Below are 16,670 nucleotides of genomic sequence, written 5' to 3' on the forward strand. Positions count from 1 at the left end.
TCTCACTAATGAGAATCACAGAGGGTAATTTTCTGTTGCTTACTGCCCTTTTAACTTCTCAGTAGTTTACTTCAAGTTACTGAATAGTCTAGGCAAATGTTTATGCTGTTCACAGGACAAATCTTTAGGCACAAAAAGGCTGATGGAGCTTTTAAAGTGTTTGTCTTAAAGACATATGGTCAGTATTAGTTAACAGCAAGGTACAGAGAGCAAACCTAGAGCAGCACAAAGAGTAGTCGGTTTGGGGGAACACTACAACCACAAGCTGTTCGTGGGAGGAGAGCAAGACAAAGGCATCAGGATACCTTCCCCTCTTGAACATCCACACTGCATATGTTTAGTATGTTAAAGCCTCTGAGAAGTTCTGGAGTAAGGACGCTGCTTTTTTACCTTAACATTTCCCAATTTTACTTGACCACAAAATCTTTAAGATATAAGACTGGTCTACCTATCTCACAAGAGGACAGAAGGGAGAAAATGAGTTGGTATTTGTAAACCTGCTTTGTGAACCATAAGCACTGCCTGTTGTACTTTATCATCACCACCAAGAGTAACAGAGAGTGTAGGAAGAGATGGTTAATTTCTCCTGTGGAGCGTCAAAAACAAACAATGTAAATGGAACCCAACAGAATGTTAAATATAGTTCCTCCAAAGGTTTTCCATTCTTTTTTTAAATAAATTTATTTTAATTGGAGGCTAATTACTTTACAATATTGCAGTGGTTTTTGCCATACATTGGCATCAATTAGCCATGGGTGTACATGTGTCCCCATCCTGAACCCCCCTCCCACCTCCCTCCCCATCCCATCCCTCAGGGTCATCCCAGTGCACCAGCCTTGAGCACCCTGTCTTACGCATCGAACCTGGACTGGCGATCTATTTCACATATGATAATATACATGTTTCAATGCTAGTCTCTCAAATCATCCCACCCTAAGGTTTTCCATTCTTAAAAGCACAACTGAATTCCAATAATTTGCTCAACAGCAATAAGCTGTACAAAGGCACTGCCATCTGCAGGCGATGGAGAACGAATGCTTGCAATGGATACTTAAAAGGAAGTTTCAAACCGTCAGGTGCTCTTTCTCATCAGACTTCTAAAGCTTTTCCAAAAAATGTTTATTCTTAGCTTTTGAACACTGGTAGATGAGGTTCCATTTACTGAAGTTCTGAAATTGACTGGAATAAAATAAAATTCTCATTTCTTCTCCACACAGGACTGCTGCTTTGAAATGTGAAAAAATTACCTTAGCCTTTCAAAAATTCTCCATTGTCCCTGCACAAAGTACTCCCAGGGAATAAGGATTTTTTACACAGCCTTTTGAGGAAAAAGCCCTTGAAAGGCCTATGCTGACTTTTCTGAGTTCTCTCTCAGTGAGTTAAAGTAAATCTGCTCTCTCATACACAAAAACAGAGCTTATGAACAGACTACAAATAGAACACAATGTTAACTAAGGCGTAAGTTAATTTGTCAATGCCTCCTTCAACCCGTGGTGTTCAGAGGCCTGGGCCATTCAACAACCTGCACCTAGAAAAATTCTTCCTCTGGGCCTTCTCCAGCACAGTCTACAAGGAAAATCACTGTTTCTATGTTTTACGTTAAGACTGTCGGAGGTTTCAAAAACGTATCTGGAGGGTGATAGACAAGTTAAAGCAAAGGCAAAGAAACCAGAATGGAGGAAGAAACTGATGTCGACATACTGCAGTGATTTCCAATATTCACAAAGCAAAGTTTGGGCTTTACTGTTTTGGAAAAGTCAACACCAGTTAGTTTTCATACCCAGACTGACTCATACGCAAAACATGAAATCTAGAGCTGTCACAAAGCAGATCCACCGGCGTTTGCAAAACATTTTTGTGGAACTATCCGGTAGGTACCACACCACAATGCCACAAGAAAACCGAGGAGACACACCGGGTGCTCTTGAGCGCAAAGTTTCTCTGAGACTATCCCGCGTAAGTTAATGATGAGAACGGTTTACAACGAGAAAGCTTTTAACGTTATTACCCCCGAAGACCCTAGGGTGTTTCATGGAGTCCGCTAAGTCTCAGGGGGAAATTCTGTGCACAGCGCTAAAAGGAAGAAGGACCACAATTAACCCCACATTCCTAGGGCAGCGTTTCCCAAAGCGTGGAACGCAGAATAATTTCAGGAGGAATCAGGACGCACTGTTTACTTTAATACGTAAGTATTTATTTCTTTATGAGCATTAAAGAATTGGCTTTCCATTAAACGGTGATTTACGCTTCCACCTTAAACAAATGTATTTTTAAAAGAGGGGGGAAAAGTCAGTTTAAAGAAGAAAAAGTAACATTTGGTAAATAAATAGCTGTTCAGATGGGTACATGGATGTAAAACTGCAACGCGAAAGGCTGAAACTGGGGAAACGCCGTCATAAAAAAAAACCCTCCCGGCGAGCCGTCGGGGTGCAGAAGGTGCCCAGGTTCCATAGACGGAGAACCAGCCGGTTGGGACGCTGGCTCGGTCGCTAGTTGCCAGGGTAACCGCGGGCTCGGTCGCTTTCCCCGTTTCCTAGGCCCGGATCCGCGCTATTAAAACGGGTGTGTGTAGGGGAATGTAAGTAACAACGAGACTCCTCGAGGATGCTGTCAAGAGGCCGCGAGGCGGCGGCGACGCGGGACAGCGCGTTCGGTTCGCCACCCAGCGCCGCGCGCCGCGCAGAGAGCCCGGTGAGGCAGGCCGCCTCGGCCCGGGTTCGAATCCTGACTGCGCCACCGATTAGCTGAGGACCCGAAGGCGAGCGACTTCACGTTTCGAGAAGGAGACGTGGAATGTGAGGCCCGAGCCTACAGAGGAGCCCCACAAGGGCTATTATCGGCGGGTCGTGCTCAGACCGCAGGCGGCGGTGCGGAGCCGTCGGCCCCGAGCCCACCTCCTGCCGCCCCGGCTGACCGGGCCTGCGCTCGACGGTAGTCAAGAGAAGGCCGCGCCCCGCACCGGGCATGCGCAGCCCCGCGCGCACACGCAGGGGGGCCGCGGTCGCGGCCGCGCGTCGAGCGGGCCCTCCTGCCTCAGCCTTCCCATCCGGCCCTGGGCCCCCTCAACCGTCAGCCCCACGCCTCGGCGAACGGCCACCGCCTCCCGGCACTCACCGCTACCAGCGCAGCGGGCTGCTGGCCGCTTCTCCGCCTCAGGCCCGCCGCTGCCGCCTCCGCCTCAGCCCACCTGCCCGCCGTAGGACAAAGGCGCCACCAACCGACCGGCGCGGGCACGAGGCAATGGCGGCCGGGGCGGGGAGTAGGGGCAGAGGGCGCGCACGCAGCGGCAGGCGCGGCAATGTCGCAACAGCGCGCGTGTTTGCGGCAGGACTGAGTTGGAGCGTCGATCTCCTTAGCGATGAGGGCGGGGAAGTGGCTCGCTTGGCGGTTGAGACCTCAAGGAGTTGCCTAGCAACGGCGTCTTCGGGTGAGGATGGGTCCCAGGCCTGGTCGCCACCATCCTAAAGGGCTTCGCCTTTCTTCAGATTTTCAGAGTGCCTTCTTTCCTCTGTAACTGTGGAAAGAGATCATTTAAATCCTGGAATACTTTGATTTCGCCCTGTATAAGACTCAACACCTATAGATGTGTGTATTGGAGACTAATACATATATTCATGTAACCTCCGGATCACAAGGAACAAAGCAGAGAGGTAGAGAAAGTGTTTTGTTTACGTTTAAAGAGGGTGTGTGGAGGAGGAAACGGCAACCCACTCCAGTATTCTTGCCTAGAGAATCCTGTGGACACAGGAGCCTGGTGGGCTACCGTTGGGGTTGCACAGAGTAGGACAGGACTGAAGCGACTTAGGAGCACCAGCAAAGCGGCTGTGTATCTTGTTTAGTTTTACTGACAAGAGGCAAAAGGATTCTGGTAATACAGTCACAGATTCATCTTGAGTTCTTTCTTTCTTTCTTTCTGGAATATTCACTCAGTGTCAAAAATAAATTTCCCAGAAAGTAATTGTTGATCATGAAGCATGTAAAATATTGTATTGCTCATTTAATCTGCAGAATATATTTGTCACAGTAAATGGAATTTGCTCACACAGTTGTAAATGCACTCTGTTAATCACAGTGATGGCTATGTGAATCAGGTAGGCTTTTTGTGAGTTAGGAAGTGCTGCAAACCCCATGGGTCAAGTTTTTGTCCTTGTGAATGTGTGTGTTAGTTGCTCAGTCGTTTCCAGCTATTTGCGACTGCGTAGACTGTAGCCTGCAAGGCTCCTCTGTCCATGGAATTCTCCAGGCAAGAATACTGGAGTTGGGTAGCCATTCTCTTCTCCAGGGGATCTTCCAAATCCAGGGATCGAACCCGGATCTCCCGCATTGCAGGCAGATTCTTTACCATCTGAACCACCAGGGAAATTCTTGTGAATAGTGCATGCAAAATAAAAATGGTGGCAGTGGGATTTGAATACTATGAGAAATCAGATTTCTTTGACACCAGTTCATAAGGTCCCTCCACTAATTTATTCACTGAATGTTTATTATACACCTACAGGGTGGCCTTATGGTTTATTATACACCTACTTGCTATCATGAGCAAATGCAGACCCATCCCTGCCGTCTTGGAGATTCAGTGCAGTGGAGAGATAAAATTAGGCAAACAATCACACTTGTGCACAAACAAAAATAACTGAAGGAAAGAAATAGGGATGCACTCTATTGTCTAGTTATTCTCCTTATGAATAGTACAGAGTGTGTCTGATGCCTATCAGCAGGTATGCTTGGCCTTCAGATCCTTCCCATAGTTCATCATGGCACCTGGGAAAATGGAAGCTGTATGGTTTTTTCCTGCCTTGGCCGAGAGGTTCTGAAGGCAGATAGGGACTTCTACTCCCAGGAATTTCCCCTTTACTTTATCCCAGGCTGTTCACCCACTCTTGGTGAGGAGTCTCAGGGTTTTGTGGATTCACCTGCTTTCCTGATATCCTTTTCTGTGTCAGGTGAAAAACGACACTTGACTCAGTTGCTGCTTTTTGGTGCTTATGACATATAGTGGTACTCTTTTCATTGTTTGGTTGAATACTCTTAATTTAGGCTGATATCCTTCAACTTCTTATTATTACTTTTTAGTTAGATATACAGGAACAGAGATACTGTGACTCAACTTTGTCTTGTTACTTTACCCACCCAGAAGTTTTACATTATCTCTTACTCTTCACAACAACTCTATGTGATACTATATGCTTTAAAATTTTTATTTTTGTTTCTGGCTCTCTGTTCTGATGCTATATAATTTAAACTTTAAAAATTCCTTAATATCTCAAACATACATTAAACTACATAAAATAATATAATGCATACCTTTCACTCACAACTAAGATTCTCCTTCCATTTTCTTCCTCTCTCCTATAAATACTCACTCTCCATACATTTTCAGGTATATTTTGTACTAAGTTGCTTCAGTTGTGTCTGACTGTGACCCCATGGACTGTAGCCTGCCAGGCTCCTCTGTCATGGGATTCTCCAGGCAAGAATACTGGAGTGGGTTGCCATGCCCTTCTCCAGGGCATCTTTCCGACCCAGGAATCGAACCTGAGACTCCTGCATTGGCATTCTTTACCTCTGAGCCAATGGTAGTCAGGGAAGCCCATACATGTCAGAGTTTTCTAGAACACACACCTTAGGAGTGGAATTGATGACTTTGTAGTATACCACATCTTGAACTTTAGGAGGTTTATAGCCAGATTGCTCTCCAAAGAAGTACTAGTATATACTTGTGCAAGCAATATATAACACCACTTTTAGATATACTTGCCAACTTTTGATATTTTCTGACTTTATTCATTTATTTTCACTTATATGTGTGAAATGATATGTTTTTTTCCGTTTTAATTTTCCTGAATTTAGTGATATTGAGCATCTTTTCTTACAGGCTCTCCAGGTTTCTGTCTGTTGATATTTCTGGGCCATTTTTCCACTGGGTTTATTTATGTTTTTTGTATTGATCCATAGGAGTTATTTACATATGCTCGATACTGATCTTGTGTTAGTTAGGTCTTCTTTCTGTGGTTTGTTGATTTACTTTGTTGATGGTATCTCATCACTGAGAAGTTTTAATTTTTAATGTAGTCATATGTTTCGATCTTTCCCTTCACGGTTTGTAGTGTTTGGTGTCTTGTTTAAGGATTCCTTCCCTCTCATGATGTCATGTAGATATTCTCCTTGGTAAATACTATTATTACGTCAATTTTACAGGTAAATCATTTGGGGCAAGAGCTTATATGACTTGCCTAAGGTCATAGAGCACTGGAGGTGAGTGACTTGGGTTTTTGACTCCCAGGTTGCACTGTACTCCACAACTGATGAATCTCTTGCCACCCTGTTCTGCTAATTATCTCATGAGAGCACTTCTCAGCCTTTTCCTGTAGATGAAGAGGATGTGCAGAGCTCAGACAAGCTGCAGATTAAGTGCAGTCATTTATTGCATCATGAAACCCTCTGGCTCTAGACTTCACAATACTTAGAAATATTTTGAAAATCTTCAAATAACTTTGGCTATACATTAGAGTTGCAAAAGTAGTACAAAGAATTCCTGAATGTTCTTCACCCAGATTCCCCAAATGTTGAGCATTTTACCTTGTTCAATTTGTAACTGTTTCTCTGTATTATTGAATCTACTATGCTAGATTAAATTATTAGTATCTCTATGTTATCTTTGCGTTATCAAACCTATTATTTGAATTTCACCAGCTGTCCCACTAATGTCAGTTAGAGCAAAAGAAACAAAAAAGATTTTTTTTCTGGTCTAGAAACCAGTCTAGGGTTTTATGTTGCCTTTTAGTTTTCAAATCTCTTCCATCTGCTTTAATCTGCAACATTTCTTCAGTCTTCCTTTGTCTTTCCTGACCTTGACATTTTTTAAGAGTTCAGGCCGTTTATTTTAAGGACCATCCCTCATCCAGGCTTTCTGATGTTTCTTCATTGTTAGACTCAGGTCAAACATTTTTGGCAGGAATACGCAGAAGTGACGCTGTGTCCTTCTCAGCCAGTAATTTTCTTTTGATTAGAACCCTCTACAATATTATGTGAATAAATGCATTTTTCCAGGCAAAAGAATTAATATCTCTTATGTCCAGATCTCAAAGAATCCACATGACGTAATAAAGGCCCAGAAGTTCTTCATTCCTCTGTGCTGGTCTTGGTGGGAATCCTTGCTCAATAAGATGCTCTGAGGGAGGCAGGGAGGGAGGCATTTAGAGTTGGGCCATGCCCTCTCCCAGGCCATTTCCTACACCTTCATCCCCCTGCCCCCCGCCCCACTCCCTTCTCTGCCACCTCTTTAACTGCTACTCATCCTAAGGGCTTTAATTTAAATCTCACTCCCCTTCCCCATTTAGAATAGAGACTTTATTTTGGAGGGCTCGAACATCACTGCAGATGGTGACTGCAACCATGAAATTAAAAGACGCTTGCTCCTTGGAAGTAAAGCTATGACCAACTGAGACAGCATATTAAAAGGCAGAGACATTACTTTGCCAACAAGGGTCCATCTCGTCAAGCTATGGTTTTTCCAGTCGTCATGTATGGTTGTGAGAGCTGGACTATAAAGAAAGCTGAGCACTGAAGAATTGATGCTTTTGAACTGTGGTGTTGGAGAAGACTCTTTAGAGTCCCTTGTACTGCTTGGAGATCCAACCAGTCAACCCTAAAGGAAATAAGTCCTGAATATTCATTGGAAGAACTGATGCTGAAGCTGAAACTCTAATACTTTGGCCACCTGATGTGAAGAACTGACTCATTGGAAAAGACCTTGATGCTGGGAAAGATTAAAGGCGGGAGGAGAAGGGAACGATGGAGGATGAGATGGTTGGATGGCATCACCGACTCAATGGACATGAGTTTGAGTAAGGTCCAGGAGTTGGTGATGGACAGGGAAGCCTGGCGTGCTGCAGTCCATGGGGTCGCAAAGAGCCAGACATGACTGAGCTCCTGAACTGAACTGATAGGAGAACAGACTATGGATTCAGACTGCTGCTGCTAAGTCATTTCAGTCGTGTCCGACTCAGTGCGACCCCATAGACAGCAGCCCACCAGGCTCCACCGTTCCTGGGATTTGCCAGGCAAGAATACTAGAGTGGGTTGCCATTGACTGCTGCTACTGCTAAGTCGCTTCAGTTGTGTCCGACTCTGTGCGACCCCAGAGACGACAGCCCACCAGGCTCCCCGCCCTGGGATTCTCCAGGCAAGAACACTGGAGTGGGTTGCCATTTCCTTCTGCCATTGACTACTTGGCTCCAAATCCTGGCTCTGCCATTTTCTAGCTGTGTGACCCTGGGCATGATACCTAACCTCTCTGTGCCTCAGTTTCCTCCTTTGTAAAACAGAGATAGTAAAAAGACCTGTCTCAAAAGATTATTGTGAATGTTGCTGAGTTAGCATGTCTAAAACATCTAGAACAGTGCCTGCCAATAAGCATTAATTAGCTGGTAGTAGCTTGCCAGCCTAAGGCACACTCTTTAAAAAAAATTTTTTTTTTAATTTACTTATTTGACTACAGTGGGTCTTAGTTGTGGCACACAGGATCTTTTCGTTGTGGCTTGTGGAATCTGGCTCCCTGACCAGGGATGGAACCTGGGCTCCTGCTTTGGGAGCGTGGAGTCTTAGCCGCTGTACCACCAGGGAGGTCCCTGCACTCTTAGAGAACTGTGCTTTTCTCTCTTAAAATTACCTTTCCAATCAGAGGCTGTGCAATGGAATATGAGGAAAATTTGGGAGTTACCGCCTAATCTCACAGCTGAGGATAAAGGGGTACTAAATATAAAGCAGGGGCACTTGACGTGAGGTTTTTCACAAACTGGGAAAAACCTACTTCCTTATTTTCATTTACCTCTTACTGAAATTAAACTTTTCTTTCAATTAGGAATGTAGTCAACAAACAATAATGTTAGCAGAGCTTGCTATGTTGTCTCCAACAGAGAGCACAGATATTTCAAGTCACATTACAGTTGTGAGGGAGGTCTTGAATTATTGTTTATGCTCATCATTATTTTGAAATTAATGTAAATTTTAGGCTTGCCACAAGATCTTATTATTTAAACCATTAATTAAGAAGCATATTCAGTGCTATATCACACCTTTGTATTTCTAATATTTTGATGACTGTATTTCAATATAATTAGTTTTCTTTGTAACCTTATCTATCATATTTTATGCATTTAAAAACATTTCCTGAGAAGGGTCCATAGTCTTCTCCAGATGGTCAGAGAAGTCCATAACGTTATACACACAAAAAAACTTAAGAATCCTGTTCTAAAAACAGTATTCAATCACTCTATGACATAAATAGTAGTAATATTTGATATATCTCCTAAAGCAAAGGGAATAAAAGCAAAAATAAATGAGGCCTAATTAAACTAGAAAGCTTTGCACAGCAAAGGAAATCATCAACAAAATGAAAAGACAACCTACTGAATGTGAGAAAATATTTGCAAATCATATGACCAATAAGGGGTTAATATCCAATATATATAAACAGCTCATACAACTCAGCATTAAAAGACCAAACAACCTGATTAAAAAATGGGTGGAAGACCTGAATAGACATTTTTCCAGAGAGGAAATGCCGATAGCCAACAGACACATGAGAAGATGCTTAACATCGCTAATCACCAGGCAAATGCAAATCAGAACCAGAAGCTATCACCTCACACCTGTCGAATGCCTGTCATCAGAACACAAGCAACAAATGTTGGCAAGGCTATGGAGAAAAGAGAACTCTCATATGCTGTTGATGGGAATGTAAATTGGCGCATCCACTGTAGAAAAGAGTAGGCAGGTTTCCCAAAAAACTAAAAATTGGAAATTCCATGGCAGTCCAGTGGTTAGGATTCCGTCCTCTCACTGCTGAGGGCCTGGGTTTAACCCCTGGTTGGGGAACACAAACCAAGGGGTACAGCATTAAAAAAACCAAAAACCCTAAAAATAGAACTACCGTGTGTTTCAGCATTTCCACTCCTGGATATGTATCTCCCCCCAAAAAGCCCACCACTAATTTAAAAAGATACACACACCTCAGTATTCATAGCAGCATTATTTACAATAGCCAAGATATGGAAGCAACCTAATTGCTCATCAGATGAATGGATAAAGAAGATGCGGCTTATATATACAATGGAATACTACTCAACCATTAAAAAGAAGGAAATTTTGCCATTTGCAACAACATGGTGAAATAAGTCAGAGAAAGACAAATGTTATGATATCACTTATATGTGGACTCTAAAAGATACAACAAACAAGTGAATATAACAGAAAAGAAGCAGATTCACAGATATAGAGAACAAACAAGTAGTTACCAATGGGAAGGGGCAAGATAAGGTTAAGGGGTTAATAAACTATTAACGCATAAAATAAACTACAAGGACATACTGTACTTCACAGGGAATACAGCCAATATTTTATAAGTATAAATGAAGTATAACCTTTAAAATTGTGAATCACTATGCTGTACACCCGTCACATATACATCAACTTTATTTCAATTAAAAAAAATGTGGTCGCTGACTTGAGCTTCCCTTGTGGCTCAGGGTGAAGAATGTGCCTGCAATGCAAGAGACCTGGGTTCAATCCCTGGGTTGGGAAGAATGAGATGAGAAGCTCCCCTCTGGGTATACTAAGAGGTGAGTCAGTCATGTCTGAGGACTTTATACATATTGTTATTTAATCCTTGCAACACTGGTATTACTATTCCCATTTTATAGATGAGAAAATTGAGGCTCAAAGAGGTAGGTTAATTACTCAAGGTCATAGGACAGTATACTAGAAAGGAAATCTGTGCTTTTAGTGACTTCAATATCCCGCTTCCTATGTAAATCCTCTTAGTCTTGCTGCTGCTGCTGCTGCTGCTGCTGCTGCTGCTAAGTCACTTCAGTCGTCTCCGACTCTATATGACCCCATAGACAGCAGCCCACCAGCCTCCCCCGTCCCTGGGATTCTCCAGGCAAGAACACTGGAGTGGGTTGCCATTTCCTTCTCCAATGCATGAAAGTAAAAAGCAAAAGTAAAGTCGCTCAGTAGTGTCCGACCCTCAGCTACCCCATGGACTGCAGCCTTCCAGGCTTCTCCGTCCATGGGATTTTCCAGGCAAGAGTACTGGAGTGGGGTGCCATTGCCTTCTCCGTTAGTCTTTCTAGTACCCTGTAAAGTATTAATAAGTATCCTATTCCTTCATTTTACAATGAGGAAACTGAGACTCAAAGCAAACAAGTTATTTTTTCTCACAGCTAAACAACAGAGTCAGGATTCAAACCCATATCTGTCAGGTGCCCAAGCCCGTGTGTGTCCCACTGTGTCCAGCAGAATTACAGAAAGGTACCATGGAAGTGTAGCCTTGAAGAGCTGATGGTTTATCAGATATATGACTCAGGCAGACCTTTTCAGGCCATGCATTGGGATTAGATGGTTTGGAAAGAAATCACTTTTCCTGCTTTTGCTATGGGGTCACAGAGTTCTGTGGGGAACCTCTTCGTGAGTGTGAAATACACACTGGCATCTGAAAGACTCCATTAGCTGCTATTGTCTAGACAGTAAAAGTAGGAAGCAGGAGATAAAAGAATACACAAGTAGGAAGTTCTGTATTGGGCTCATGCTGAAACAGAAAGAACATTATTTTGAAACCATTAATGATGAACTTGGTAAAGATCAAAGTAGTCTTGTGATCTGTAAATCTAATAAAATGAAAATGAGGTAATGGTATGTTTTATAACTATTGAGTTTCTCAGAAGCTGGAAATTATCTCAGCATGAATACTGTAAGCGAACAGGGAACAATGGAAGCCATCTAGAAAAGGATCTTTATTCAGCTATATTTATAGCAGGTATTCGTGTTATCTTTCAACACGGGGATCACAAAGGAGTCTGTTTCACCTTGCAGGGTGTATGAAAATACAACGGCTATCACAGTCCCTTCCTTCCGAAGAACACAGCATAAAGGAGAGAAAGGCAGAGAGTGCTGTGAATAGGGGGCTGGATCACTGCGGCTAGGAAAGGTGACAGGAGGGAAGAGGAAATAAGGAAAGAAGAAAAAAATGAAGTGATTCTTCCCACCATCACCCAACCCCTATCCTCTAGACCCAAGCTGTCTAATTTAACCATAGCCACTAGCAATACTTGGGCTTTCCAGGTGGTGCTAGTGGTAAAGAACCCTTCTGCCAATGCAGGAGATACAGGAGACCTGGGTTTGATGCCTGGATCCCGAAGATCCCCTGGAGAAGGAAATGGCAACCCACTCCAGTATTCCTACCTGGAGAATCCCATGGACAGAAGAGCTTGGCAGGCTACAGTCCAGAGAGTTGCAAGGAGTTGGACACGACTGAAGTGACTTGGCAAGCACTTTATGTTTATTAGGAGTAAATAAAAAATCTGCTTCCTTGGTTGCACTTACCATCTCCCAAGGGTTTAACAGGCACATGTACTTTGTGGCTACATTATTGGATGGTGTAGATACAGAATGTTTCTCTGGAAAGCGCTATTGGACAGCACAGATAAACATCCAGTTCCACCTAGGAAAATTCAAAGTCTAGGACAAGTGGAACCCTGTGACTGTATCGTCCTCAGCCCAGGGAAGACGAGAGCACAATCTTCTGAAGTGGGATATGAGAGTGCCAGGCTTCTGTGTGACCTAGCACATACACTCTCTAGGACTCAGTTTTCTAATTTAATGATTAATATAAATATTTTAGTGGATATTAGAGGAAAATCACATAATTAATTCTTATGATAATCATATGAACTGTTAGGCCAGTTTTTTTTTTTAATTGGGATACAGTTGCTTTATAATATCATGTTAGTTTCTGCTGTACAATGGAGTGAATCAGCTATATGTGTATACATATATATATAGCCCCTTCTTCTTACGTTAGGCCTATGTTAACAGAGGAGAAACCAGAAGTTAAGAAAGTGCTCAGGGCCACATGGTCAGGAGCAGAACCTGGCTTCGGACTCAGGCCTCTGACTTCAGAGGCCACATTCCTGCCCACCTAGCTACCCCACTTCCTGCTGCTCGGTTCCTCCTACACAAATGAAAGTGCCTCAGTCGGATTCTCCCCACAACAGAAACTGGGACTAGGACTTAAGTGCAACTAGTTTATTTAGGAGTCGGCCCCAGGAAGTGCAGATAGGGGTGTGGGAGAAGTGAAACAGGGAGGGGAAGGAAGCCATTACAGGGTTGGTTAAGGGGCAATGGAGCGTAATCTTGATGGGGAGAGAGTGTGGAACACATGCTTCTGAGTTATCCCACCTAAAGGATGAGCACTGTAAAGAGATCAAACCAGTAAAGCCTGAAGGAAATCAACCCTGAATATTCATTGGAAGGACTACTGAAGCTGAGGCTCTAATACTTTGGCCAACTGATCTGAAGAGCCAACTCATTGGAAAAGACCCTGATGCTGGGAAAGATTGAGGGCAGGAGGAGAAGTGGGCAACAGAGAATGAGATGGTTGGATGGCATCATTGACTCAATGAACATGAGTTTGAGCAAACTCTGATTGATAATGAAGGACAGGGAAGCTTGGTGTGCTGCAGTCAAGTCCATGGGGTTGCAAAGAGTTGGACATAACTGAATGACTGAAAACGATAAGGGAGTTAGGATATTCATCCATCAAATTCTTGTCATTGTAGATGGCTGTTCCTAAGGACACTGACTCTGGCACTTCTGTCCAGACATCCTCAACACCTCAACAAGCTCTTGTAACCACCCAAGGTCCCCCAGGCAGAGGCCACACGTGCTTCAAGTAGGGAACAGGAACATGTACATGGAGGGCATGTGAGTGAGGTGCCAACAAGATGCTACCTAGGAGATTGGACTGAATGCTCTCTCTACTCTAAGAAACTAATGGATAGCTGAGCTTGGCATTAGGTATTTTTACATCATAAAATCTGAAACCATAATGATTAACAGTCTGCCAGAAAATTTTCACAGGGGAAGCCTGGAGGTACAGTTAGACATCTGAGCTGATTTTCAACATGGATGACAGAGTAAAGAGTTAATACCTTTGGTAGTGGAGGAACTCATTTTAGATAAGGTAATCAGGGAAGGCCACTCTGAGGAGATGCCATTTACCGGGAAAGCCCAATAGTGAGATAGCAGAGGAAGAGTGAAGGATAAGCGTTTGAGGTAGAGTGAGCAACACAAAGGCTCTTGAGTGGGGAGCCGAGAGGCCTTACAGGCTGCAGTGTAGCAAGCAAGCAGGCCAGAAGAGGGAGAGGTCAGCGGAAGCCAGATAATGCAGGATCTCAAGGCCCCGGTACGGAATTCAGATCCCTTCCTCCAACCTAAGTAAGTAAGTAAGTGTTAGTCGCTCAGTCGTGCCTGACTCTTTGCGACCCCATGGACTGCAACCCACCAGGCTCCTCTCTCCATGAGATTTTCCAGGCAAGGATACTGGAGTGGGTTGCCATTTCCTTCTCCAGGGGATCTTCCCAACCCAGGGATAGAACCCGGGTCTCCTGCACTGCAGGCAGATTCTTTACTGACTGAGCTACAAGGGAAGCCCTTCCTTCAACCAAAGCCATCTCTTATTCCAGATCTCAGAGTCTGAGAAGGCTGTGGGCCAGACATGAAGTCGTCTTTGTCTAGGGCAGCCAAGCCAGTGAGGGGCTTTAACCAGATCATGATAAAGAGCTTTTCTGTGGGTGGGAGGGAGGAGACATACATATACTTATGGCTGATTCATGTCGTTGATTGGCAGAAAGCAACACAACATTGTAAAGCAATCATCCTCCAATTAAAAATAATAATAATAAAAAAGAACTTCTTTGTCAGCTCACCTGTTACTTTTGCTAGCTCTTGAAAGTGAAAGTGAAGTCACTCAGTTGTGTCCGACTCTTTGCAACCCCATGGACTGTAGCCTATCAGGCTCCTCAGTCCATGGAATTTTCCAGGCAAGGGTATTGGAGTGGGTTGCCATTTCCTTCTTCTTTCCATTACCAGGCTTCCCTGGTGGCTCAGAGGTTAAAGTGTCTGCCTCCAATGCAGGAGACCCTGGTTCAATCCCTGGGTCGGGAAGGAAGTGGCAACCCACTCCAGCATTCTTTCCTGGAGAATCCCATGGACGGAGGAGCCTGGTAGGCTACAGTCCACGGAGTCGCAAAGCGTCCGACATGACTGAACAACTTCACTTTCACTTGCTGGCTCTTATGTTTCCTTAATTTCTGATTGGGTTCTTTCCTGAGTTTCTTAGTTCTCTTTGATAAATTCCCAGCCAGCTCTGCCGAGCTGAGGGGGAAAGATTTTTGTCCACTCCTGGGCCTGGGAATCCCAGCTGGAGAGTCCGGTCATCTGGAGGAGACGGGCAGTTAAACTTTGGACAGTGTGGGGATGAGCAGGTGGATTCCAGTGCATCCTTTCAGTCTCATTTCATGGTCCAACATCCACCCCACATTCACATTCATGTTGTTTAGCATCCAGCATGTGCCTGGGCTCCTTGTGGGCCTCGGGCTAGAAAAATCATCTTCTCCAGGAATCAATTCAGGTATGAGTGAGGGCCCAATCCGAAGGTCGTTGAGTGAGAGTTCCCTGTTACTTAGGAGCTGGTAAAAGCCACAGGCCCACCCTTTGTAACCTGCATTCCAAACGGGAGGCAGTACTTTCTCTCCAGGGTTTACTAGTGGGGCAGAAATGGTCCCATATCCCTTAGCCAATCCCTTGCTTTCCTTTTCCTTGCCATATAATAATCCTGGGGAGGGAGGAGTTCTCTGGTTTTATTGAGGAATGTAGTATCTATGGCAGAAGATAGTTCCCACCCCCACACCTTTCTCTGGTAGTCCTTCCTGGATACTGAAGAGTGAGTTCAAGAAGAGGATGCTGGGATACTGTTCCCAAGTGGTGGTGGCGGGGGTTACTTGGCAACAGATCTGCTGATGTCCTCCTGTGCTTATCTGAGCAGGAGAGAAGAAGGGTGGATAGGGGAGGAAGTAGAGTCGCTGACCAGGAGGTGTGAGTTTTCTCTGGGTCAGGTGGATGCTCCAGTAGTTAGGCTTTCTGGTACCCCGCTCAAGCAGACTGACTGCTGAGCAGAGGGTCCCACCAGTGGCAGGGGCCCTGCTGGTGGTGGGACAAGTTAGGAGAGCTCAAGTCTGAGCAAGATGCCCCTTGTCAGAGAACCTGGCAGTGAGGAAGACCCTAAGAAGGTTATATGCTCCATGGATGAAAACTTGCCTCCCTGGGTTAGCCAGGAAAGCAGGGTCAAGCAACAGGCAGAGGGCCATGTTACAGAAGGTTGTTCCCACTCCCTCCTCCCAATTTCAATAAGGGGATGGTAGCAGGGTATGTCTCCCAATCAGGCCACACACCCACTTCCAGTTTTTATCCAAACAAGTGGGGTCCTGGCTCAAGTCAGTCCTTGGATAAGTAAGGGAGAAGATCAAATGAGATTTAAATTGAGTTTGAGAATAAAGCTTTCAAGGATGGAAGCTTAACAACAGAAAGTGATCCTAAAGTAATGCAATCTGCCCAAGATGTCGTTAAGGAATGGAAAATGGAGATTCAACACAGCAGGACTGAAGGCAGAGATTAGGGGGAAAAAAGCTTCATTATTATATCCCACTGAGTTGAGTCACCTCAATACACTGGTTCTGTGAGTAAACAGAATAATTGAAATACGGTGTGGTAGAGCTGGAGTCTTACCTAGGCAAGCAGCTCCAGGGTTCTGAGCAGGCATGGGGAGCTAG

The 16,670-nt window shown here is 44.3% G+C and overlaps 1 protein-coding gene and 1 long non-coding RNA gene across 4 annotated transcripts in view; one reads left to right on the forward strand and one right to left on the reverse strand.

The window, feature by feature from the left end:
- NCOA5 (nuclear receptor coactivator 5) overlaps positions 1-3,235 on the reverse strand; it is a 28,275-nt gene extending 25,040 nt beyond the window's left edge. For 2 of the 3 annotated variants that reach the window (XM_061437804.1, XM_061437803.1), the window contains exon 1: positions 3,115-3,233. The gene's annotated coding sequence lies outside the window, so the exon portion shown is untranslated. Of the gene's footprint in view, positions 1-3,114 lie in introns of all 3 variants that reach the window. The other variant, XM_061437805.1, reaches the window with a different exon arrangement.
- Positions 3,236-3,366: 131 nt separating this feature from the next.
- On the forward strand, positions 3,367-14,890 carry LOC133259831 (uncharacterized). Its single transcript, XR_009740527.1, has 3 exons — positions 3,367-3,650; positions 10,530-10,622; positions 11,875-14,890. It is a non-coding gene; the product is annotated as an uncharacterized LOC133259831 (long non-coding RNA).
- The last annotated feature ends 1,780 nt before the right edge of the window (positions 14,891-16,670 follow it).

This window comes from Bos javanicus, chromosome 13 (genome assembly GCF_032452875.1).
Source record: "Bos javanicus breed banteng chromosome 13, ARS-OSU_banteng_1.0, whole genome shotgun sequence".
Taxonomy (NCBI): domain Eukaryota; kingdom Metazoa; phylum Chordata; class Mammalia; order Artiodactyla; family Bovidae; genus Bos; species Bos javanicus.